This window comes from Podarcis vaucheri (assembly GCF_965113315.1).
Source record: "Podarcis vaucheri genome assembly, chromosome: 7".
Classification (NCBI taxonomy): Eukaryota; Metazoa; Chordata; class Lepidosauria; order Squamata; family Lacertidae; genus Podarcis; species Podarcis vaucheri.
The window spans coordinates 85,512,488-85,537,642 of record NC_138765.1 but is presented as its reverse complement, the minus strand read 5'-3'; positions in this window follow the sequence as shown (position 1 = coordinate 85,537,642).

Below are 25,155 nucleotides of genomic sequence, written 5' to 3'. Positions count from 1 at the left end.
AGCCCTGAAAAGCTCTCTAATTTGATCAACAGCCTGAGATTCCCCCCACCCACCCACCCGCTCCATGGAAGGAACGCAGCTCACGAGCCTTTAGCAAAGTCTCTGGATGGAATATAAACAAGGAGACTTCGGTGGGTGGGATCCTGAATGACAGGAAGGGGGGGCTGGGCACATCACACTTGGATCCAGGCCAACAGAAGGGAAGGCGTGTCTTCATTAGGAATGGAATTGAAAATAATAATACTGCCACTATCATAATATAAATCGCCAATGCAACGGCTTTTGGCAATACTGTGCCCAGTCCTGGTCACCTCTCCGCAAAGGTTCAGAAAAGGGAAACCAAAATCAGAAAGAAAGGTAGCTTGCAGCATTTTATTTTATTTTTAGTTTAGAGGAAGGAAAGGAGAAGAAGAGGCAACACAACAGAAGTTTATTAAATCAAGCGTAGCATGGAGACAGTGGAAAGCAAAAAGCGTTGTCCCCCCCCCCCTAACATCAGAACTGGTGGGCATTGAACAAAGCTGAAGGTTGGAATAATAAATAATAAATAAATAATAAAAATAATAAATAATAAATAATAAAAATTTATTTATACCCCACCCATCTGGCTGGGTTTCCCCAGCCACTCTGGGCGGCTTCCAACAGAACACTAAAATACAGTAACCTATTAAACATTAAAAGCTTCCCTAAACGGGGCTGCCTTTAGATGTCTTCTAAAAGTTTGGTAGTTATTTTTCTCTTTGACATCTGGTGGGAGGGCGTTCCACAGGGCAGGTGCCACTACCAAGAAGGCCCTCTGCCTGGTTCCCTGTAACTTGGCTTCTCGCAGCGAGGGAACCGCCAGAAGGCCCTCAGAGCTGGACCTCAGTGTCCGGGTAGAACGATGGGGGTGGAGACGCTCCTTCAGGTATACTGGGCCAAGGCCGTTTAGGGCTTTAAAGGTCAGCACCAACACTCAGGACAGATGAAAGAACGGATTTCTTCAAGCGCTGCATGGTTAATCTGTGGAACTCACTCCTGCAGGAAGCAGTGAGGGCCTCGAACCTAGATGGCTTTTGTAATAGGAATTTTATGGTCTTAGATATATGGTAATGTTCATAAGTGTACCAACCAAGCACATACATAGATCACCACAGGAAGGCCAACCTGGAACCATTTTGATTCCTAAACTGACCAAATCTTTTCTCTGCAAGGTCAAACTGGAAAAGCCCCCCCCCCAATTGTCTCTTCCTTCACAAATCCTGTCTTAAGGGTATGTCTGTGTTTGAATAAGGGTGAGCCTGTGACCTGGCCCAGGAACTAAGTATTTATCACTACAAAAGACTGGCCAGGCTCCCCAGGCAATCCAATCAAGTAACCTGCCAGACAGGAGATAAACAGTGACAGGAGAAAAACAACATGCAAATGTTCTGTTTTACACCCCTTCTGTCGTGTATGTATGATATTTCTGGGGGTGGTCCTGATCTACAGGATGGGAATTTCAGAAGTCATTATAAGCCCTTGCACAGCATTTTCCTGGGTCCTCCTCCTTTCCTGTGGGTGAGGGGAGCACCCTGTTGCAACAGATCAATAAAGATCAAGTTTACTAGCTGCTTTGCTTCTCAATATTCTCTGGTTGGCCTCTGTTATTTTCTCCTACCAATAGGGAACCTACGTAAGGACTCTATATGGGCTCTTGGATACCCCATAAGGGAAAAGGGCAATTTTTTGTTTACAGCACTTTAAAAGAGGATTAGACAAAGTCTCTTATTCGCCTTTTCTCTAAACTAAAAAGCCCCAAATGCCGAAATCTTCCTTGGTGGCGGAGTCACTCCATCCCATCGATCATCGGAGTTGCCTCTTTTCTGAACCGTTTCTGAGCTTAGCATGGGATTGACGTTCTTCAAGCCAATGGAGAGAGAGAGAGAGAAACAGCAGAGAGGGAGAATTGCATCTGCCTCCCTGATTCCTTAAGAGGCCATTTCTTTCTCTCTCTCTCTCTCCCCCCCTTTCCCCCCCCCCCTCAATTTGGACGTTTGTATACAAATGCCATAATGATCAGGGAGGCAGAGGAAACAGCAGCCGGTTCCTGCCACTGGCCTCTTCTCCCTCTATGATTTTGGTGCTTGCTAATGACAAATGGGTTTAAGCACAGCAATTTTCCAACCATTTCCTTCAAATTGACAGCAATTTCCACCTGGCCTCAGCACAAAATTGTGAGTGAAAACTTAGGTTGTAATGTGGTTCGGTTGGGCAGGCAGGAGACGGTGAGAAGGGAGAAGACCAGGCAGAGCTCTGTGTGTCTGTGTTCAATACGATAATCTTTATTGTCATCGTCCCATACAGAACAACGAAACTGAAAAATCTACATAAGACATTCAAAAACCAACAAGCCTGCTATCCCAGCTATTCCAACCTGAATAGCCCCCTAAAAACTCTGATATCCCATTTTTAAAAATAACCTCCCATTTTTGTTGTTGTTGTTGTTTAGTCGTTTAGTCGTGTCCAACTCTTCGTGACCCCATGGACCAGAGCACGCCAGGCACTCCTGTCTTCCACTGCCTCCCACAGTTTGGTCAAACTCATGCTGGTAGCTTCGAGAACACTGTCCAACCATCTCATCCTCTGTCGTCCCCTTCTCCTTGTGCCCTCCATCTTTCCCAGAATCAGGGTCTTTTCCAGGGAGTCTTCTCTTCTCATGAGGTGGCCAAAGTATTGGAGCCTCAGCTTCAGGATCTGTCCTTCCAGTGAGCACTCAGGGCTGATTTCCTTACAGACTCCTTAAAGGTAAAGGTAACCCTGACCGTTAGGTCCAGTTGCGGACGACTCTGGGGTTGCAGCGCTCATCTCGCTTTTCTGGCCAAGGGAGCCAGCGTTTGTCCGCAGACAGCTTCCGGGTCATGTGACCAGCATGACTAAGCCACTTCTGGCGAACCAGAGCAGTGCACAGAAACACCATTTACCTTCCTGCTTGAGCGGTACCTATTTATCTATTTGCACTTTGACATGCTTTCGAACTGCTAGGTTGGCAGGAGCAGGGACCGAGCAGCAGGAGCTCACCCCGTTGTGGGGATTCGAACCGCTGACCTTCTGATCAGCAAGTCCTAGGCTCCGTGGTTTGACCCACAGCACCACCGACGTCCCAACTCCTTACACTGCGTTTAAAACCAAAATCGCATTTTTTAAAATGACATTTTTATTGGTTTTACAAAGTTTTTATAAGCACAAACAAACACACAAACACACAAACAAACATGTATAATTTCATATCCTTTTTTTCTTAAACCTTACTTCATCGACTTCCCCATACCTCCCCTTTCTGCATCCCAATTTCCAAAATTATTTCAGCAAATCCTAACAAACTTAGTTTTATCTAATTTTTCCCTTATTCTTTTCTTTTACTTAATCTTTTACAGCTGTAACCCCCATTTTTTCCTAAAACCTTGACATTTTAACATTCATTAGTTTTGCAATGTTTCTTAAGATAAATTTTGAATTTCTTCCAATCTTCTTCTGCCGTCTCTTTCCCCTGGTAAAACCAAAATCACATTTGGGTAGAAACTGTTTCTCAGGTGGCTAGTCCTAGTCTTTATAACCCTGTACCTTCTTCCAGTGTTCATGTGTGAGTTACAGTCCACTCTCTTCCCAGAAAGAAAGAGAAGGGCTGGGAGGGATCTGAATTTCAGAGCTCAAATTCTTCAACCTCCAGCAGCCTGAAGAGGGCAAACACTCTCCAGGAGATCACAGGGATGAGGAGGGACTTTCAGGTGGGAGGGGAAGGAAGTTGAGATGCAAAAGGAAGAACAAAGAAACAATGGGGTCACTCAGAGGAGAAGATGGTGAAATGCAAACAGGGGACACAGAAAGGGCTGAACTACTCAATGCCTTCTTTGCCTCAGTCTTCTCCGATAAAGAAAACAATGCCCGACCTGAAGAATTTGGAGCAAATGATTCAGCAAAGGAAACACAGCCCAGAATAACTAAGGAGATAGTACAAGAATATTTGGCTAGTTTAGATGTATTCAAGTCTCCAGGGCCAGATGAACTGCATCCAAGAGTATTAAAAGAACTGGCAGATGTGATCTCAGAACCACTGGCAGTCATCTTTGAGAATTCCTGGAGAACAAGCGAAGTCCCGGCAGACTGGAGGAGGGCAAATGTTGTCCCTATTTTCAAAAAGGGGAAAAGAGAGGACCCAAATAATTACCGCCCAGTCAGTCTGACATCAATACCAGGGAAGATTCTGGAGCAGATCATTAAGCAAACAGTCTGTGAGCACCTAGAAAGGAATGCTGTGATCACCAATAGTCAGCATGGATTTCTGAAAAATAAGTCATGTCAGACTAACCTAATCTCGTTTTTTGACAGAATTACAAGCCTGGTAGATGAAGGGAACGCAGTGGATGTAGCCTACCTTGATTTCAGCAAGGCATTTGACAAGGTGCCCCATGATATTCTTGTAAAGAAGCTGGTAAAATGCGGTCTTGACTATGCTACCACTCAGTGGATTTGTAACTGGCTGGCTGACCGAACCCAAAGGGTGCTCATCAATGGTTCCTCTTCATCCTGGAAAAGAGTGACTAGTGGGGTGCCACAGGGTTCTGTCTTGGGCCCGGTCTTATTCAACATCTTTATCAACGACTTGGATGATGGACTCAAGGGCATCCTGATCAAATTTGCAGATGACACCAAACTGGGAGGGGTGGCTAACACCCCAGAGGACAGGATCACACTTCAAAACGACCTTGACAGATTAGAGAACTGGGCAAAAATAAACAAGATGAATTTTAACAGGGAGAAATGTAAAGTATTGCACTTGGGCAAAACAAATGAGAGGCACAAATACAAGATGGGTGACACCTGGCTTGAGAGCAGTACATGTGAAAAGGATCTAGGAGTCTTGGTTGACCACAAACTTGACATGAGCCAACAGTGTGACGCGGCAGCTAAAAAAGCCAATGCAATTCTGGGCTGCATCAATAGGAGTATAGCATCTAGATCAAGGGAAGTAATAGTGCCACTGTATTCTGCTCTGGTCAGACCACACCTGGAGTACTGTGTCCAGTTCTGGGCACCACAATTCAAGAAGGACACTGACAAACTGGAACGTGTCCAGAGGAGGGCAACCAAAATGGTCAAAGGCCTGGAAACGATGCCTTATGAGGAACAGCTAAGGGAGCTGGGCATGTTTAGCCTGGAGAAGAGGAGGTTAAGGGGTGATATGATAGCCATGTTCAAATATATAAAAGGATGTCACATAGAGGAGGGAGAAAGGTTGTTTTCTGCTGCTCCGGAGAAGCGGACACGGAGCAATGGATCCAAACTACAAGAAAGAAGATTCCACCTAAACATTAGGAAGAACTTCCTGACAGTAAGAGCTGTTCGACAGTGGAATTTGCTGCCAAGGAGTGTGGTGGAGTCTCCTCCTTTGGAGGTCTTTAAGCAGAGGCTTGACAACCATATGTCAGGAGTGCTCTGATGGTGTTTCCTGCTTGGCAGGGGGTTGGACTCGATGGCCCTTGTGGTCTCTTCCAACTCTATGATTCTATGATTCTATGATTCTCTTTGATGTGGTGGACAGGTGACTCCCCTGTGAAAAAGAGTTGCCAGTTCCGAGATGACTAAGAAGAGACACGATGGGAGTTTATAAAATTATTCATGACGTGGAGATAGGCTTCAGGGATCCAGACCGTGGGGCTCTCCGAGAAATTAATAAATATAATTTGGACTATAATTTGATCTTTTTCATTTTAGTTCTTTATTTTAATTGAAGTATTATGATTGGATATTTAATTGGATGTTTTTTAAGTGGAAAATCAATAAAAATGATTTTTTAAAAAATTATTCCTGACGTAGAGAAAGTGGACTACAGAGGGAACCTCTCTCTCATAACACCAGAACTTGCAGACAGCCGATGAAGCTGACTGCTGGAGGATTCAAGGCAGATGAAAGAAAGGATTTCTGCATGCAGAGCAGAGTAAAACTATGGAACTCCCTCCTACAGGAAGCAGAGATGGCCACCAGCTTGAATTATTATTATTATTATTATTATTATTATTATTATTATTTATTACTTATATCCCGCCCATCTGGCCATGCCTTCTCGGCCACTCTGGGCAGCTTCCAACAGGATATTAAAAACACAAAAAACATCAAACATTAAAAGCTTCCCTAAACAGGGCTTCCTTCAGATGTCTTCTAAAAGTCAGATTGTTCTTTATTTCCTTGACATCTGATGGTACAGCGTTCCACAGGGTGGGCACCACCACTGAGAAGGCCCTCTGCCTGGTTCCCTGTAACTTGGCTTCTTGCAGGGAGGGAACTGCCAGAAGGACCTCAGCGCTGGACCTCAGTGTCCGGGCAGAACGATGGGGGTGGAGACGCTCCTTCAGGTATACTGGACCGAGGCCGTTTAGGGCTTTAAAGGTCAGCACCAACACTTTGGATGGTTTTGACATTTAAAGCCCTATGCGGCCTAGGACCCACGTACCTACAGGACCGCCTCTCCTGGTATGCCCCACGGAGGACCTTAAGGTCCACAAATAACAACACTTTGAAGGTCCCGAGCCTCAAGGTGATTAGATTGGTTTCAACTAGGGCCAGGGCCTTTTCAGTACTGGCCCCGACGTGGTAGAACGCTCTGTCACAAGAGACTAGGGCCCTGCGGGACTTGACATCTTTCCGCAGCGCCTGCAAGACAGAGCTGTTCCTCCTGGCCTTTGGTTTGGACTCGGTCTGACCCTTATGTTTCCTTCCCCTTATGTTTCCTTTCCCTATTTTTAAGCTATTTTAAAATGAGGCTGCCCTTTAAATTGCATTTTAACCTGTATTTAAATTGGGTTTGTTTTTTTCCTCCTCTCTTTTTGCCCTATTATGTTTTTACTGTGATTTTATTGGTGTTGTCTGCCCTGAGCTCAGCTCTGGCTGGGGAGGGCAGGGTATAAATAAAAATTATTATTATTATTATTATTATTATTATTATTATTATTATTATTATTATTTTAAAAGAGGATTACAGATTCATGGAGGAAGAGAGGGCTATTGATGGCTACTAGCCAGGACAGCTCTGCACAGAGACTGTGTCTCCACAGTCAGAGGCAGCGATGCTTCAGAGTATCAGTTTCTGTGGGAGAGGGCTGCTCTCGCACTCGGGTCCCGCCTGCGGGTTTCCCACTGGAGCACCTTGTTGGACACTGCGGAAACAGGATGCTGGACCAGATGGGTCAATGGCCTGATCCAGCAGGATCATTCTTATTTTCTTATGAGAAGCACGGACAGGGTTTGTGGGCCTGCTTTTCCTCCCCCAGCCCATCCAACTTGCATTATTCCCTAATAAATTTCCCCGTTGACGCAGCCATCATGTAGCTCATTACGGCTGCTCCAGCACATGAATTATGTGGCTCAGTTTCCTACAACTACAGGGATATTTATGGCAAGTCCATACTGTTTCTTAGGGAGATATTGATTTGTTAACAACTGAATGGCTATAGGGCCATTAAATCAGAGCAGTTGATCATAAACTCCTTGCATTAACCAAAGAATAGGTTTACTTTTATGTTTTTATGATGCTTATTTATTGATGAATTCGGGGAGAGTGGAGCCCAGACAGAGAGGAAAGGGGAGGGAAGGAGGGAGGGAGGACTGACTGATCTATGGGGGAAAGGGGGGCTTTGGGAAAGGGGTCCCCACTGCTGCACATCTGCTGCTTGGCTGTGCCTTTGGGCTCTCGGTGCTTTTGTGTCTGCTGCTCTCTGTTGCTTTCCATGACTCTTCTCACCCACCTTCTAGGTTGGGCATAAACAGACCAGGGCACATTGTGCTCTCGAAACATCATAGAAGCTACACTTTCAAGTCAGAGAACAGAGATCAGACACTGGGAGGCAGAAGAGATAGGAATCTCCTGACACACAGCAGGGTTCCAAGTCATCCATCGAAAAGGTGTTAGGGCAGGGTCAGCAAGCTTTTTCAGCAGGGGGCCGGTCCACTGTCCCTCAGACCTTGTGGGGGGCCGGACTATATTTTGGAGAGAGAAAAAATGAACAAATTCCTATGCCCCACAAATAACCCAGAGATGCATTTTAAATACTGTAAAAGCAGAGACATCACCTTGCCGACAAAGGTCCGTATAGTTAAAGCTCTGGTTTTCCCAGTAGTGATGTATGGAAGTGAGAGCTGGACCATAAAGAAGGCTGATCGCCGAAGAATGGATGCTTTTGAATTCTGGTGCTGGAGGAGACTCTTGAGAGTCCCATGGACTGCAAGAAGATCAAACCTATCCATTCTGAAGGAAATCAGCCCTGAGTGCTCCCTGGAAGGACAGATCCTGAAGCTGAGGCTCCAGTACTTTGGCCACCTCATGAGAAGAGAAGACTCCCTAGAAAAGACCCTGATGTTGGGAAAGATGGAGGGCACAAGGAGAAGGGGACGACAGAGGAGGAGATGGTTGGACAGTGTTCTTGAAGCTACCAGCATGAGTTTGACCAAACTGTGGGAGGCAGTGGAAGACAGGAGTGCCTGGCGTGCTCTGATCCATGGGGTCACGAAGAGTCGGACACGACTAAACAACAACAAGAAGACATTCTATTCATGTAAAAAAACTAGGCTGGACCCACAAATAACCCAGAGTTGCATTTTAAATAAAAGCACACATTCTACTCATGTAAAAACATGTTGATACCCAGACGGTTAGAAGGCAACTGGGCCACATCTGGCCCCCAGGCCTTAGTTTGCCTACTCCTGGAGTTGGGACACAAGGCCGGATCCTGTATCAGAGGAACAGAGGCCACAAGGCAGTCTTTCTGCTACCCAAAGGGATTCCACAGATACTGTAATGGGGGAGCGCGGAATTAAAGAACCTACCAATGTCCAGCCTTTGCTTATCCATTTAGGCTCCTCTGCAAACATGGGTGGAGGGAGGATTTAATCAGCTCAAGGCAACCTTGCCTCCCATTCATAGCTTCTGTTTGGCCATGCCCGGGAAATGCCCTGTGAGCTGAAAAGGATGGCGACAGGGCCTGATGGTTCTCTGGGCTTCTCTACCACCAGGATCAATGAATCCTAGGATAGAGGGCATAGTTAAACTAAGAAACACTCAACAACCTGCTTGGCTTTAGAAGAGGCTTAGACAAATTCATGGAGGAGGAGAGGACTATTGATGGCTACTAGCCAGGATGGGTAGGCAAACTAAGGCCCGGGGTCCGGATCCGGCCCAATCGCCTTCTAAATCCGGCCCGTGGATGGTCCAGGAATCAGCGTGTTTTTACATGAGTAGAATGTGTCCATTTATTTAAAATGCATCTCTGGGTTATTTGTGGGGCATAGGAATTTTTTCATTCCCCCCCCATATATAGTCTGGCCCCCCACATGGTCTGAGAGATGGTGGAACAGCCCCCTGCTGAAAAAGCTTGCTGACACCCACCTTACAAGTGACCACCCCCAGCAGCAACCGTTCACATTTCTTTCCGATTCTAACCCTTACCTCTCAAAAAGCTGCACAGCTGGCCAAAAAAAACCCCTCCTAGAATGGACCAGGAGAGCAGATCTCTTTTGGGAAGGCATTGCAAAGACAGGGGGCCACCACTGACAAGACCATGGGTAGGCAAACTAAGGCCCGGGGTCCGGGTCCGGCCCAATCGCCTTCTCAATTCAGCCTGCGGACCGTCCGAGAATCAGTGTGTTTTTACATGAATAGAATGTGTCCTTTTATTTAAAATGCATCTCTGGGTTATTTGTGGGGCCTGCCTGGTGTTTTTACATGAGTAGAATGTGTGCTTTTATTTAAAATGTATCTCTTGGTTATTAGTGGGGCATAGGAATTCATTCCTTTTCTTTTCAAAATATAGTCCGGCCCCTCACAAGGTCTGAGGGACAGTGGACCGGCCCCCTGCTGAAAATGTTTGCTGACCCCTGGCCTGCACCATCAGCAGTAGCAATGCTTCTGAACACAACAGGAGGGGAGAGGACTCTTGGGTTGGGTCTTAAAGAACTAAAGGAGCATGGGAAATTCCCGTTTGATGCACCGAAAAATGGCCATTTCGTTCTGTGGAAAAGAGAGTGTGTGTATGTGTTTGCAGCAATTAATCAATTATGTTACTGAGGCATAAATCCTGCCAGGCCACACTCAATTCAGTTACGAGCATAGATGAATCCATCATCTTGACAGTTTATGTTCTCCAACATATAAAAAAATATGGGAGAGGCAGACCGAGCCACATACCAGCAATGTCCAGATTCTCCACTCTTTATTCCTCCCATCAGCGCAAGTGAAAGCAAGGAAATTGGATGGCCAAATATCAATATTTTAATTCATTCTATTACCATTGTTCACTCTACGCAAAAACTTGGGCTTAACCTAAGCCTTCTTCCTCAAGCGAAATGAAAATATTATTACATGCCACCCCGATCTCCAGTTAGTGAGAGAATCCAGGGGTTCTAGGCAGTTATTCGGGTTTGTTTTCCTTGGAATGAAGGTGAGTGGAGACTGCGGCATCTTTAGGATATATGGGGTTTTTTACCCCATATATAACCATATAACCATATATAACCATATAACCATATAACCAGGCTCACAGGATCAACACCTCAAAAAATCTTGCTTCTCCATTAGTCACAGCTTAGACCCAGCACAGAGCAAGCAGGTCTCTGTGTCTCCAGCTTCCAGCTGCTTCCAGCTCAGCCCCCACACTCTGCACATGATATTGTTCTCCTAGCTAGCAGCTAGGTGGTGGGGGTGGAAGAAAAGCCCACCATTAGCTTAGAGGGCCCCATCACTTAGTTGTAGCCTTTGCAACCTGGCTTTTATTTTGGGATGTCAATGAGGACACTTAAGTAACTGTTATGTACTAAGCCAGGGGTCTGCAACCTTTAAGACAAAAAGAGCCACTTGGACCCGTTTCCGAAGGGAAAAAAACTGGGAGCCGCAAAACCATTGCGACATTTAAAGCATGCGCGCCACTGCCCTCCGATCTGACAGCGGGCGGGAAGGTGACGTCGGGACAGTGCGTGACTAACGCACGCACCGCCCCCATGCGACGTCACAGCCAGTACAGCGCCCGCCACAGTGGGGAGTGTCGGGGTGCACAATGCGCCTCCTCCCCTCGCTAGTATCCGCCCCAGAACCGCGGCAAAGGTGTAAAAGAGCCACATGCGGCTCCGGAGCCGCGGGTTGCAGACCCCTGTACTAAGCTGTTATGTACTAGCAGTCCGAAAGCACGTCAAAGTGCAAGTAGATAAATACCTTCTGGCGGGAAGGTAAACGCTGCTCTGGTTCACCAGAAGCGCCTTAGTCATGCTGGCCACATGACCCGGAAGCTGTATGCCAGCTCCCTCTGCCAATAAAGCGAGATGAGCACCGCAACCCCAGAGTCTGTCACGACTGGACCCTTTTCCTTTACCTTTATCCTACCTCACAAGGAAACATGAGCTGGCAGAGAACCATGTGTACCAATCTGAGGTCCAGCTCCCTCGGCCAATAAAGCGAGATGAGCGCCGCAACCCCAGAGTCAGCCACGACTATACCTAATGGTCAGGGGTCCCTTTGCCTTTGCCTGTTATGTACAGTGGTGCCTCGCAAGACGAAAATAATCCGTTCTGTGATTCTCTTCGTCTAGCGGTTTTTTCGTCTTGCGAAGCAAGCCCATTGAAGGATTAGCGGCTTTTAGCGGCTTATCTGCTGATCGGATCAGCTGATAAGCGGCTTAGCGGCTTAGAAAAAGGGGGGGGACCAGCAGGAACTCGCAAGACATTGTCGTCTTGCGAAGCAAGCCCATAGGAAATTCGTTTTGCGAAGCACCTCCAAAACGGAAAACTCTTTCGTCTAGCGAGTTTTCCGTCTTGTGAGGCATTCGTCTTGCGGGGCACCACTGTACTAAGCTTGGATCCTAGAACAATAGGCAAGTAGGATCCTGGAATGCAACAACTGATTGGTCTGCAGGAAAAGACCAATCAGGCTCCAGGAGGGAAGCAGAATCAGCCAATCAGATGGGACTCATTGTGTAAATAATGTATATTAAAGCCTGAAGTTTGGGGGGCAATTCAATCACTGTTTTACAAGCTGCAATAAAGAGCATGAAATCACTACAGAACACCGAGTACCGTATTTTTCGCTCTATAAGACACACCAGACCACAAGACGCACCTAGTTTTTGGAGGAGGAAAACAAGAAAAAAATATATTCTGAATCTCAGAAGCCAGAACAGGAAGAGGGATCGCTGCGCAGTGAAAGCAGCAATCCCTCTTGCTGTTCTGGCTTCTGGGATAGCTGAACAGTCTGCATTCGCTCCATAAGATGCAGACACATTTCCCCTTACTTTTTAGGAGGGGAAAAGTGAGTCTTATAGAGCAAAAAATATGGTATATTTCAGTAGCCAACAAAGGTCACTGTTTTACAAAGAAACTTGTCTGGCTAGTTCAGCAACAGACGCCTCTGTTAGATTCTAACCCTCATTGACTACAGGACCCCAGGAATTGGAAGGGGCTCAGGGCATCACCCAGACTGACCCCCCAAACCCACATCGTTTATTCCTTCTGCTATCATCTCCTTATCATGGTTACAGAATCAAAGGGGTCTCTACAATATTTCTTGTCTTCATTTATTTGGGAAATTTCTTATCCTGACGACTGTTAGTGACTGGGGGTGGCCGCTGAGACCACATAACCCTGGTCCTGAAAGACCTACATCGGCTCCTCGTACGCTTCTGAGCACAATTCAGAGTGTTGGTGCTGACCGTTAAAGCGCTAAACGGCCTCGGTCCAGTATACCTGAAGGAGCATCTCCACCCCCATCGTTCAGCCCGGACACTGAGGTCCAGCTCCGAGGGCCTTCTGGCAGTTCCCTCCCTGCAAGAAGTGAAGTTACAGGGGACCAGGCAGAGGGCCTTCTCGGTAGTGGCACCCACCCTGTGGAACGCCCTCCCAGCAGATGTCAAGGAAATAAACAACTATCTGACTTTTAGGAGACATCTGAAGGCAGCCCAGTTTAGGGAAGTTTTTAATGTTTTATTGTGTTTTTAATATTCTGTTGGGAGCCACCCAGAGTGGCTGGGGAAACCCAGCCAGATGGGCGGGGTATAAATAATATTTTTTTATTTTAATTATTAGAATTGTTAACAAATATTTAAAATGGCTTCAGCCCGGACTATCAGAAGGGCAGTATTCTCCCATATAGACATGCCCTGGCTCCGAAATCTTTGGGGGATTAGCTTTTTGGATTTTATCTGTGCTTTGTACTTTTATCCGTAAGCCACCTTGAGTCCCAGCCTGGAAAAATGTTAGGATCGTCATCACCATTTCAAAGTACAATTAAAAATTGAGCAACCAGAAGATGTAAGTGTGTCAGTCTATGTACGTGGCAAGGAAAAGACAGCCCTTCTTTCCCCTCTTCGCAGATGAACTCGGAGTGTACGTAAACCCGTTCATGGCTGCCACCACACACAAAGCCTGCCCCATTGAGGGTTATTAATTGATCTATTATTATCTGTGTGGTTTGGTTTTCCCTTATTATTACCGTTTTGGCATCATGTCAGGAGCTGCTTCGTTCCTTTCAGGGGAGGAGAGAGATCGTAGCTGATTGCTGTTTGCTGTCTAAAGGTAGGGGGGTGAATTCTCCCGGGAAGCCAGCTGATAATTGATTTGTAGTTATTAAGGAGACAATTTACTTCACTCCAATAACAGGCCCCTGCTGAGCCCAGCGCCAGCTAATGCTGTTTCTTAGATTAACAGAAGCAAACAAACAAGATGGATTAGGATCCACCAAGCCCTCCAGTTCGGAGGAGCCACTACCCTCCTTCACAACTGGTGGCCGGCAGAAGGGACTGGGAATGTGGGGAGAGGGAACCAGTCACCCTGGACTACTTATCTCCCGCTTGGACTACTGCAATGCGCTCTATGTGGGGCTACCTTTGAAGGTGACCCGGAAACTACAACTAATCCAGAATGCGGCAGATAGACTGGTGACTGGGAGCGGCCACCAGGACCACATAACACCGGTCCTGAGAGATCTGCATTGGCTCCCAGTACGTTTCCGAGCACAATTCAAAGTGTTGGTGCTGACCTTGAAAGCCCTAAACGGCCTCAGTCCTGTATACCTAAAGGAGCATCTCCACCCCCATTGTTCTGCCCGGACACTGAGGTCCAGCGCCGAGGGCCTTCTGGCGGTTCCCTCACTGAGAGAAGCCAAGTTACAGGGAACCAGGCAGAGGGCCTTCTCGGTAGTGGCACCTGCCCTGTGGAATGCCCTCCCATCAGATGTCAAAGAGATAGACAACTACCTGACATTTAGAAAACATCTGAAGGCAGCCCTGTTCAGGGAAGTTTTTAATGTGTGACATTTTGATGTATTTTTAATCTTTGTTGGAAGCCGCCCAGAGTGGCTGGGGAGACCCAGCCAGATGGGCGGGGTACAAATAATAGATTATTATTATATTATATTATTATTCTTGCAGAGGCAAATTTAAGGGAGCGTGACTAGATCGGTTGCAATGGGTACGGAGACTGGGGCACCTGGGACACTGCAGCTAGAACAGAGGGCAGCAAACCTTTTCAGCAGGGGGCCGGTCCCCCCTCAGACCTTGTGGGGGGCCAGACTATATTTTGGAGAGAGAAAAATGAATGAATTCCTATGCCCCACAAATACCCCAGAAATGCATTTTAAATAAAAGGACACGTTCTACTCATGTAAAAACACGCTGATTCCCAGACCGTCCATGGGCCGAATTGAGAAGGTGATTGGGCCGGATCCAGACCCCGGGCTTAGTTTGCCTACCCATGTGATAGAATGGAGCATGAGAGGCAGAGAGGCACTGGGTTTTGACTTTGCATAGGGTGGCTGCTGAAATTTGAGACTGGGAAGCCAACACACACACCTTGACCATTGGGTTTTGGTTATGCAGGAAACAGTTGCAAGGCAGAGAAAGCCAGAGAAAGTTTGTCTCCCTCTCTCCTAACGCTAGAGCTTGCAAGCTTTCTGATGAAATTGAGTGTTGGAAGATTCAGGACATATAAAAGGAAGTCCTCCTTCATACAACACAGAGTTAAACTGTGGAACTCCCTCCCACTGGAGACAGTGGTAGCCACCAACTTGGATGGCTTTAAAAGAGGGTTAGATTCATGGAGGACAGGCCACCAATGGCTACTAGCCAGGATGGCTATGCTCTGCCTCCACAGTTTGAGGCAGCAATGCCAGTTGAATACCAGTTGCTATAAACCACAGGAAGGGAGAGACTCCATCAGACAAGGCCTCCTTCCACCTGCCTTGTCTCTGCTTCTCAATTTGTATTGTCTTATTTTATGTACTGTGGCTTGCCATTGTTTTATTGATTATAGTTTAGAAACTACCATATCTGTCGCTCTATAGGACGCACCCGACCATAGGACGCACCTTGTTTAAGAGGGGGAGAACAAGAAAAAAAAAATCTCCCCCTCTCTGCGCAGACGCCCCTTCAGCGAAGTGGCAGTAGAAACGAAGCCCCTTCCATTTCTCCTCCCGCTTAGCTGAAGGGGTGCTGCGCCTTAGCTGAAGGGGCACCTACCCTTCAGTGAAAGGAACCTGAAGCCTCCAGAGTGCAATGGGAGCTCCTGCTGTGCTCCGGAGGCTTCAGGCGGCTATCCTTAAAGCCTGGAGAGCGAGAGGGGTCAGTGCGCACCGACCCCTCTCGCTCTTCAGGCTTCAGCGAAAGCAACCCGAAGCCTCTGGAGCGCTGGAAGGAGCGCTCCCACTGCGCTTCGGAGGCTTCGCATTGCTATCGCTGAAGCCAAGGAGCCCGTATTCATTCCATAAGACGCACACACATTTCCCCTTAATTCGGTCTTATAGAGCGAAAAATACGGTATTTATTGTAACTGTTGCGTGGATTTCTGTTTAACTTTTATATGCTATTCCTATTATTTAATACTATTCTAATGATTACTTTTTTGATGCGGTTTGCCTATTTTAAAGTTATGCTTTATTATCGCATTTTTGTATTGCATTAGCTTGTAAACCACCTTGAGTATTGTAAGATAGAAAGGCGGTATGCAAATTTAAAATGATGATGATGATGCTCAAATCTTGCTTGCAGGTTTTCACAGATATATTGTTGGCCACAATGAGAACAGAAGCTGGACTGGATGGACCCACTGATTTGGGGGATAAACTAGCAGCAGCAGTAGCTTCATAGAAAATCCCACATGCACTGAGTGTATCACTAGGCAACCCTCAAGAGGGCTATTCAAGAGGCTTATTAAGAACATAAGAATAGCAACAACAACAAAAAAACCCTCAAGAATTTGCAAACAACCTCAAGTCCTTCCACCATATTTATGGGAGATTACAGAGAAGGATCTAAACAGGTCGAGGAAACTGAATTTAACACTTTTAATCCTGTAAATCAAAATAGCACTTATGCCCAAATCTACTCATCTTTTTTTTATTTTTCTACCCACTGAAAGCCCAACAAAGGGTCAGAAATTTGTCAACGCGAGACGGAAAAGTTTGTTTTTGATAGCAGGGGACCAAGACCACTTAAAAAACACTGAGATGCTGGCAACTCTGGGAATGTGGGTGGGGAGGAAGAGTCCCGCAACCGGAATTGTATTATGAACTTGTTTTCATTTTTAGTAATATCCTGCCTTTTCCCCAGGCTGGGACTCAAGGCGACTTACAGATAAAATAGAAACAGCTAAAAAAAGAAAGAAATAGCAAAAAAGCAATGAAATATTTTGTGTGTGTGTGTGTGTGTGATTAAACTTAGAAACTTGCCCTCTATATCACCTGATCCGATATATTCACCTACTCAAGGGCTTTGATCTGCAGAACCTTCATTGTTGAAGGTACGCCATAATATCTGTTCTGCATTTCCAGCTCTGCAATTCTCTGATTCTATGGTTATCATCCGCATGGGGAGGCCGAGAGCAGAAGAGGGCCCGATCCAAGCAGCGGGAGCTCCTCCTTTGAGGAAAAGCTGCTCAGGACGGACTTGAAGGTCCAGGCGCGTCTCAGCAAGGCCGTCCTGTCCTCCCTTGCGCAGCTGGCTGCTGCCATCTGGTGGCTGAGTTCAGGAAAGCGCCCTCCTCCCCTTCCTGTCGAGACAGATGTGGGTCAGCCTGAAACGGCATCTCTTCCTCATCTTTCGTGGTCCTGTTTCTACACCTCTGGAAGATCTGCACAAAGCACAGCAAAGAAAGAGCGTGTGGCCTCCTGAGAGGCGACAGACCCTGTCAGCAAGCGACACTGGTGCTCAGAGACCTGCAGTGGCTGCCGATCTGCTACCAAGCCGAATTCAAGGTGTTGCGATTAGTATAAAAAGGTAAAGGGACCCCTGACCATTAGGTCCAGTCGTGACCGACTCTGGGGTTGCGGCACTCATCTCGCTTTATTGGCCGAGGGAGCCGGCGTACAGCTTCTGGGTCACGTGGCCAGCATGACTAAGCCACTTCTGGCGAACCAGAGCAGCGCATGGAAACGCCGTTTACCTTCCCGCTGGAGCAGTACCTATTTATCTACTTGCACTTTGACGTGCTTTCGAACTGCTACGTTGGCAGGAGCAGGGACCGAGCAACGGGAGCTCACCCCGTCGCGGGGATTCAAACCGCCGACCTTCTGATTGGCAAGTCCTAGGCTCTGTGGTTTAACCCACAGCGCCACCCGCGTCCCTATTGCGATTAGTATATGGAGCCCTTAATGACTTGGGGCCAGTTTGCTTGCGAGATCGCCCCGCCCCACCTTTGCTGGAAACTTGGTACGTACCGTATTTTTCGTCCTACAAGACACACCAGACCACAAGACGCACCTAGTTTTTGGAGGAGGAAAACAAGGAAAAAAATATTCTGAATCTCAGAAGCCAGAACAGCAAGAGGGATCCCTGTGCAGTGAAAGCAGCAATCCCTCTTGCTGTTCTGGCTTCTGGGATAGCTGTGCAGCCTTGCATTCGCTCCATAAGATGCACACACATTTCCCCTTACTTTTTAGGAGGGAAAAAGTGAGTCATATAGAGCAAAAAATACGGTAGTTTAGTGTGCCTATTGACACCAAGCAGGTACCTTCCCTTTACACTTTCTGCACCTGCTAAAAACATTTTTGTTTAGGCAAGCCTAAACAAATGTAGTACAGTATGGTGATATGTTTTGACCTGGTTTTTAGCTTATTGCTGATTTTCATTTTTTTAAAAAAAAAATCAGCAATAAGCTAAAAAACCAGATTAAAATATATCAGCATACTGTACTACATGTCAGGCTGCTATGTTTTAATCTGCTTTTTAGTTTATTGCCGATTTTCTTTTTTCTCTCTTCTTTTTTCTTTTTTCCCAAACCATAGTTAAAGGTAAAGGAACCCCTGACCGTTAGGTCCAGTCACAAACGACTCTGGGGTTGCGGCGCTCATCTTGCTTTACTGGCAGAGGGAACAGGCGTACAGCTTCCGGGTCACACAGCCAGCATGACTAAGCCACTTCTGGCGAACCAGAGCAGCGCACGGAAATGCCGTTTACCCTCCTGCTGGAGCAGTACCTATGCATCTACTTGCACTTTGATGTGCTTTCGAACTGCTAGGTTGGCAGAAGCAGGGACCGAGCAACGGGAGCTCACCCCGTCGCGGGGATTCGAACCACCGACCTTCCAATCAGCAAGCCCTAGGCTCTGTGGTTTAGACCACAGTGCATATTGAGGTTTTATTACAATTTAACCGGAATACTGAGGTTTTCTTTTAGGGGAAAAAACTTGGACATTAACATATTTTGCCTGAAAAGAAAAGCACAATGACAGATCTTTCCATGACGCAAACCACTTTTTATTGAAAGGTAAAAGTTTGCATTTGGCACGCTTTGGAACAATGTGATTTTTGCTGCCGTATGCATGCTGATAATTTGTCTAACCTTGGCTCATACTTGGTAAGCTCTTCTAGAAAGAGAGTTGTAAAAACGATCATACTGGGAATGATAGTTCCTCAATTTCTATTCGAGAAACTCTTTTCTTTCCGTTTCACCAAGTTGGGCAACGCTTTTGTGGTTGTTGTCAAAGTGCCGTCTGACACTTGATGTGCGACACACAACACTTTCGTTACACAGAAGACATAACGCTTTCCTATTGCGTTCAATGCTCTTCCACTCTCTGTTCTTGAACTTTTTTTTATCCTGTATTCCTTTTTGGGTGTTCCAGACTTGGAGTCTACAAAAAGACAAAATTTTTTAAAAAATAATGAAGCACCCAGTACAAAACAATCCCTGTTTCTGCATCATGACAACGAGCCTTGATTCCTCTGGCTTTCTAGTAACAAACTCTGGCGAACTTGGTGCTGGGGCGATGGCACGTGTGCCCACAGAGACAGTTCTGAGTACCCCTTCTGGCCCGCCTGCCATAGGTTCGCCACCACTGCTCTAAGCTAAAGCCTGCCTTCAGGGATCCAACTGTGAACTGAATGTTAGTAAACTTCTAACCCACAATAATACTACAACCAGACTTAACACGGACACTGGCACCAGAGCCTGCAATAAACTTCTAACCCACAATAAACTTCTAACCCACAATAATACTACAACCAGACTTAACACGGACACTGGCACCAGAGCCTGCAATAAACCCAGATGCCAACTTTGCTGCCACATACACCCGGACAACACCATTACTGGCCCCAACAACATCACACATACCATCTCGGGACTATTTAATTGCTTATTGTCTAACATTGTGGATGCCATCAAATGCCAACAGTGTCCTTCAGCTCTCTATATTGGACAAACAGGCCAAACCTTACGCCAAAGAATAAACGGACATAAATCTGACATCAAGAATCACAAAACAGAGAAACCAGTAGGAGAACACTTCAATCTCCCAGGACATTCTATACACGATCTCAAAGTAGCTGTTTTACTACAAAGGAATTTCAGAAATAGACTGGAAAGAGAAGCTGCTGAATTGCAACTCATTACCAAACTTAAAACCATGGAGAGACCTGGTCTGAACAAAGATATTGGATTCTTATCTCATTATACATGACTAAGCCATTTTTCACCTTCTCACCCCTTGCCTTTTCCTGTAAGACCTATTGCAGTCGTTAAGAGTCGTCAACAGGCTCATCTCAGCTATCTGCCAATCTCCCATTCCCACCACCCTTCTGAGTAATACCCCTCCCCACCTTCTCACTATATAGAAGGATCTGGCAACTTCTGTTTCAGTGTATCTGAAGAAGTGTGCATGCACACGAAAGCTCATACCAAGAACTAACTTAGTTGGTCTTTAAGGTGCTACTGGAAGGAATTGTTTTATTTTGACTATGGCAGACCAACACGGCTACCTATCTGTAAAAGTAAACTTCTTGTTATACTTTTAAAAGAAGCTTCTTCTTGTTGTTGTTGTATATCTTTATTGATTTAAAATAAATACATTTATGGGAAAACAGACAAACAATCAAACAAACAAACAAACAAATAATAGAAAAGTCAAACAAACAACCACAAAATAAGAAACAACAAAATTAATATAACTAACATCATTTACACTCCCGATACCGAAAGCAATTATAAAACTTATAGAGAAAGGAATTAAAAATGACTTCCAATTAATCTCACTGTACTTTATCTATCAATTATCTTATACCGCACAGTTGCATATTTCTTATATAATTTCTTTTTACCTCCCTATGAATTTATATTTATACAATACAAGGTTCAGCCTAATTCTGCCAAGATGTTTCCTTTTATACATAGTTTTTTAAGTATTCTTTAAAGGTTCTCCAAGCCTTATAGACTTTTTGTTTTGATTGGCCTCTTATCCTTCCTGTCGCCTTCGCTAGCTGCAGATATTCTGCCATTAGGATTTGCCAATCTGCCGTGTTGGGTATTGTTGTGTTTTTCCAATTTCTTGCTACTAAAATTCTGGCCACCATTATCCCGTACATGAACAATGTTCTTTTCGGTTTCCCTATTTCTTTTGGCAGGATGCTTAATAAGAATATTTCTGGTCTTTTTTTAATGTAAATTTAAATAATTTTTAAAGTTCTTCATATATATTACAGTGGTACCTCGGGTTAAGTACTTAATTCGTTCCGGAGGTCCGTTCTTAACCTGAAGCACCACTTTAGCTAATGGGGCCTCCCACTGCTGCCGCACGATTTCTGTTCTCATCCTGAAGCAAAGTTCTTAACCCGAGGTACTATTTCTGGGTTAGCGGAATCTGTAACCTGAAGTGTATGTAACCTGAAGCGTATGTAACCCAATGTACCACTGTATTACAAAATACACAAATGTCTGTGCAGTTCCACCACAAATGCAAATAAGACCCAATTTCTCTGTTACATTTTCAACATAGCTGATCTGTCCTTATACATTTTAGCAAGTTTTTCTGGAGTTTGGTGCAATGTACATCATCTTCATTGCATTTTCCCTGAGGTTATGACAGGCCGTGAATTTTATATCTTCCCTCCATAATTTTTCCCATTGTTCCATGTAAATATTATAACCCAGATCTTGCGCCCATCTCACCATTACGGCTTTCACTTTAAAAGAAGCTTCTTGTGTCTTTATTCTTTTTTAGGAGGGATAAAAGGGGACTTGCCAGGAACCGAACCCAATCTGAACAAAGCCAGATTGGATTGTTTAAGTAAAGAAATTAAAACAAATCTACCAACTAGCTTCCTGCTATATATTGGGAAATGCACTCTGCTGCTGACTCACAAGCGTGAGTGAGAAGGATACTGTTAAATCAATATATCCTCTCCTAGTATCTGCAACATGGGTAGGCAAACTAAGGCCCGGGGGCCGGATCTGGCCCAATCACCTTCTAAATCCGGCCCCCGGACAGTCCGGGAATCAGTGTGTTTTTCCATGAGTAGAATGTGTCCTTTTATTTAAAATGCATCTCTGGGTTATTTGTGGGGCATAGGAATTCATTCATATATATATTTTTCCAAAATACAGTCCGGCCCCCCACTCGGTCTGGGGGACAGTGGGCCGGCCCCCTGCTGAAAAAGTTTGCTGACCCCTGATCTATAACATTCCCACAGTCAGGTGTATCTCAGTCATTGTGAATGAGGGGCCGTCCAACATTACAGCAGCCCCCAAACACACAGCTTCCAGGTACAGCTTTTATTTTTTTAAAAAAAACATGTGTGTTAGTTGTGATTCCTGCATTTGCAGGGGTTGGACTAGATGACCCCTGGGGGTCCCTTCCAACTCTACAGCCATATGATTCTCTGCAGGGTGGTTGAGCTGCTGCGTTTGACACCAACACAAATGTTGCAGGAACCGCTCCATCAGTCTCGTTAAACTGACAGCCACGTTCCACCCGCTGCTTGAATCCACAAGGAGTGGGATAACTAACAGAAGGCAACATTTTAAAGAACAAAATGTTGCTGTTGGAAAAGTGGGAAGTGGCAAGGACCTTGGCTACAACCGTGACAGAAGTTTGGGAGGGTTTTTCTTTCGTTCCACCACTTTCCCTGGGAAAACCCGCCGTTCACTGCCGAATTAGAACAAACGTCAATCAGGTTTTCTGCAGATTGATGTTTGTTTCGAATCAGCGGCAAACAGCGAGTTTTCCTGAGCCATGCCTAGACATCATGGGACAAACAGAATAAATCCAGGGACAGACAGATCACGAATCCTTTTGTTGTCAGCAAAACTTGCTTTCAAAGGAGCAGTCAGGCATTGTTCAGCTGGGGGGTGACACTGGAGGGTGGGCTAACATTCTCCTTTCCCTTCCTCCCCCACAACAAACACTCTGTGAGGTGAGTGGGGCTGAGAGACTTCAGAGAAGTGTGACTGGCCCAAGGTCACCCAGCAGCTGCATGTGGAGTAGCGGGGAAGCGAACCCGGTTCACCAGATTACGAGTCTATCACTCTTAACCACTACACCACACTGGCACATGAATGCATGAAGGGGTTAAGGTCACAGAACTGTATTCCTAGGCTCAGTTAGGTCACGCCCCCTCACCTCCAGTGAAGAAGGAAGTGAAAGTGTCAAGGAGCCATCAAGAAGCCAGGTCATCCACAGGGCAGGCACACACACAGCGGCAGAGGAAGCCGCTTGGGCGCCTGGGGCAGCGCGCCCACAGGCAGGGCGAGCCGCCCCTAGGGGCGGGGCAAGGGCGGGGCATCCAGAGTCTGCCTGCCTCCTCCCACTCAGCTGCCCTATAGCTGGGGGGGGAGGCAGTGGGTGGACCACACCCACCGCACCCCCCCTTCCTCCACCCCTGGGCACACACAAATACACACACATGGAAGGCACAGAGGACAATTAGCTTTTTAATAGCAGAAAGCAAGAACCCAGCAATGTCCCTGGTTTGTTTTAACTCAACAGAGGCCTTGCTGAAACTGAGCCCTTCTATGTCTATCCATAGCTGTCAACTTACAGATTTCAAAATAAGGGACCAGCAGCCTTGAAAATAAGGGATCAGCAGCCAAAATAAAGGATTTTGCTTAGCTTATGCACGTCGGAGCTGCCGTCGTCCTGGTGTGAGGAGTTCCATCGGCCCTTACCCACCTGAGAGAGAGGGAGGGAGGAAGAGAGACTCTCGTCCGCGAGCCCGGCATGAGGCGGTTGTGGCGCCAATGCAGCCGCTGAAGCGCCACCCTTCTGCGTCCCTCCCCATCCCCTCCTCTTCCTCCTCCCTCAGGCCGCCTCCGGCTTCCCCTGGCAGCGCAGCAGAAGTCTCGCAAGAGAGGGGCTGCCTGCCTGCTCGCCCACCGCCACCCATCTCCTCACGATGCGCCTCTGAGGGGGAAAAGGGAGAGATGGAGATGCGGCAGCTCATGTGCGCACTCTCGCGCGCGGTGGAGGACCCCGAGCCACTGCTTCCCTCCCGAGCCGGGCAAGCATGAAACCCGGGAAATTTAAGGGACTTCATCAATCCAGGACAGCAGCGAGAAACGGCGCTGGGATAAGGGAGTATCCCGCCAAATAAGGGACAGTTGACAGCTATGCCTCTAGCTTTTCAGTCTGAATCCCTCCCAAGGTGTCATCTCCAGAGCTCTTGGAAGGCTGGCTCCCACCATAATTCTTCATCCAGCCAGTCCAAGCCCTCCCTTCAGGGCTCTCAGGCTGGTGGCCCCCAGCTCTCCAACCAGGCCCTGACAGAAAGCTTCTTTCTTCATTCTCCTCCACCCTGTGAAGCCAACCAGGCAATACGACCACCTCAAGCCCAGACTATGTACTCAGAAGTATTCCCCCCCCCCAGTAATTTGTAGCTCAATAATCTTCTATTTGTGTTTTTCCTGCTGCTGCATGGAATGACACATGAATCTGACCTTTGGCATTTGTAAGTAAAGCATTTAAATTTACCGATGGTGTGGTCTGTTCATTGTGATAGGGGTAGAGAGGGGAAGCACTGCAAGACAACTAAATGGGATATTTAAAGCATGTAACATATTCCTCATTCTTTACTGTGAATCACATGATGCTGTGATTTCTCTGTGCTTTGGATTTAGGGATCCAGCCTAATTCTTTTATTAACTAACCTGACACGGGTTATATACTACCCCACACTTTGAAAGCAACTCTTTCTCTATTGTGGGAAACAGGGTGTTCGTCTCTTCTCCTCAAACTTGAACCTGAGCCAGACAGTGAAATTTCCCTTATTGACCACTAGGTGGGGGTCATCAGCCAAGGCCAGAAGCACAGAAACAGATGCTTCTAAGCACATGAAGACGCTGGGTGCTTTGAAAGGAGCCAAATTTGGGGCAGGCAGGGAGCATTACGACCCAGCAGGGAACATTAAGACCCAGCATTAAAAACTGGGGACTTTCCTCCGCCCCCGTGAGGCCCCCCCTAAACCCCCCCAGGAAGATTGATTGGTTGATCTTTAATTGTAGCCCTCCTTTTTCCCAGACAATTTTTTTAAATAAATATTTTTTATTAGATTTTCCATCAAAAAAAACATTTTTACAAAATTATACATCCATTTTTAACTTAAACCCTTTTTTCCAGAACTTACCTCAGCTTGTCTGATAATTTTCCATTTATTTTTTTTATTTTTTATTTTTAAAATTATATTTATTAATTTTTCAGCAGTTTAAACACAACACTACAGAAAACCAAAAAAAAAAAACAATACAACAATACAATACAATACAAAAAACACTACAAAACACTGACACAAACAACTAACAAAACAAAACAAAAACCATTCAAAACACAATCCAATTTCCGAGACCAGGGTGAAGAGTCGGTGGTAGAAGATTGGAAGAAATTTAAAGACTATTTACAGAAATA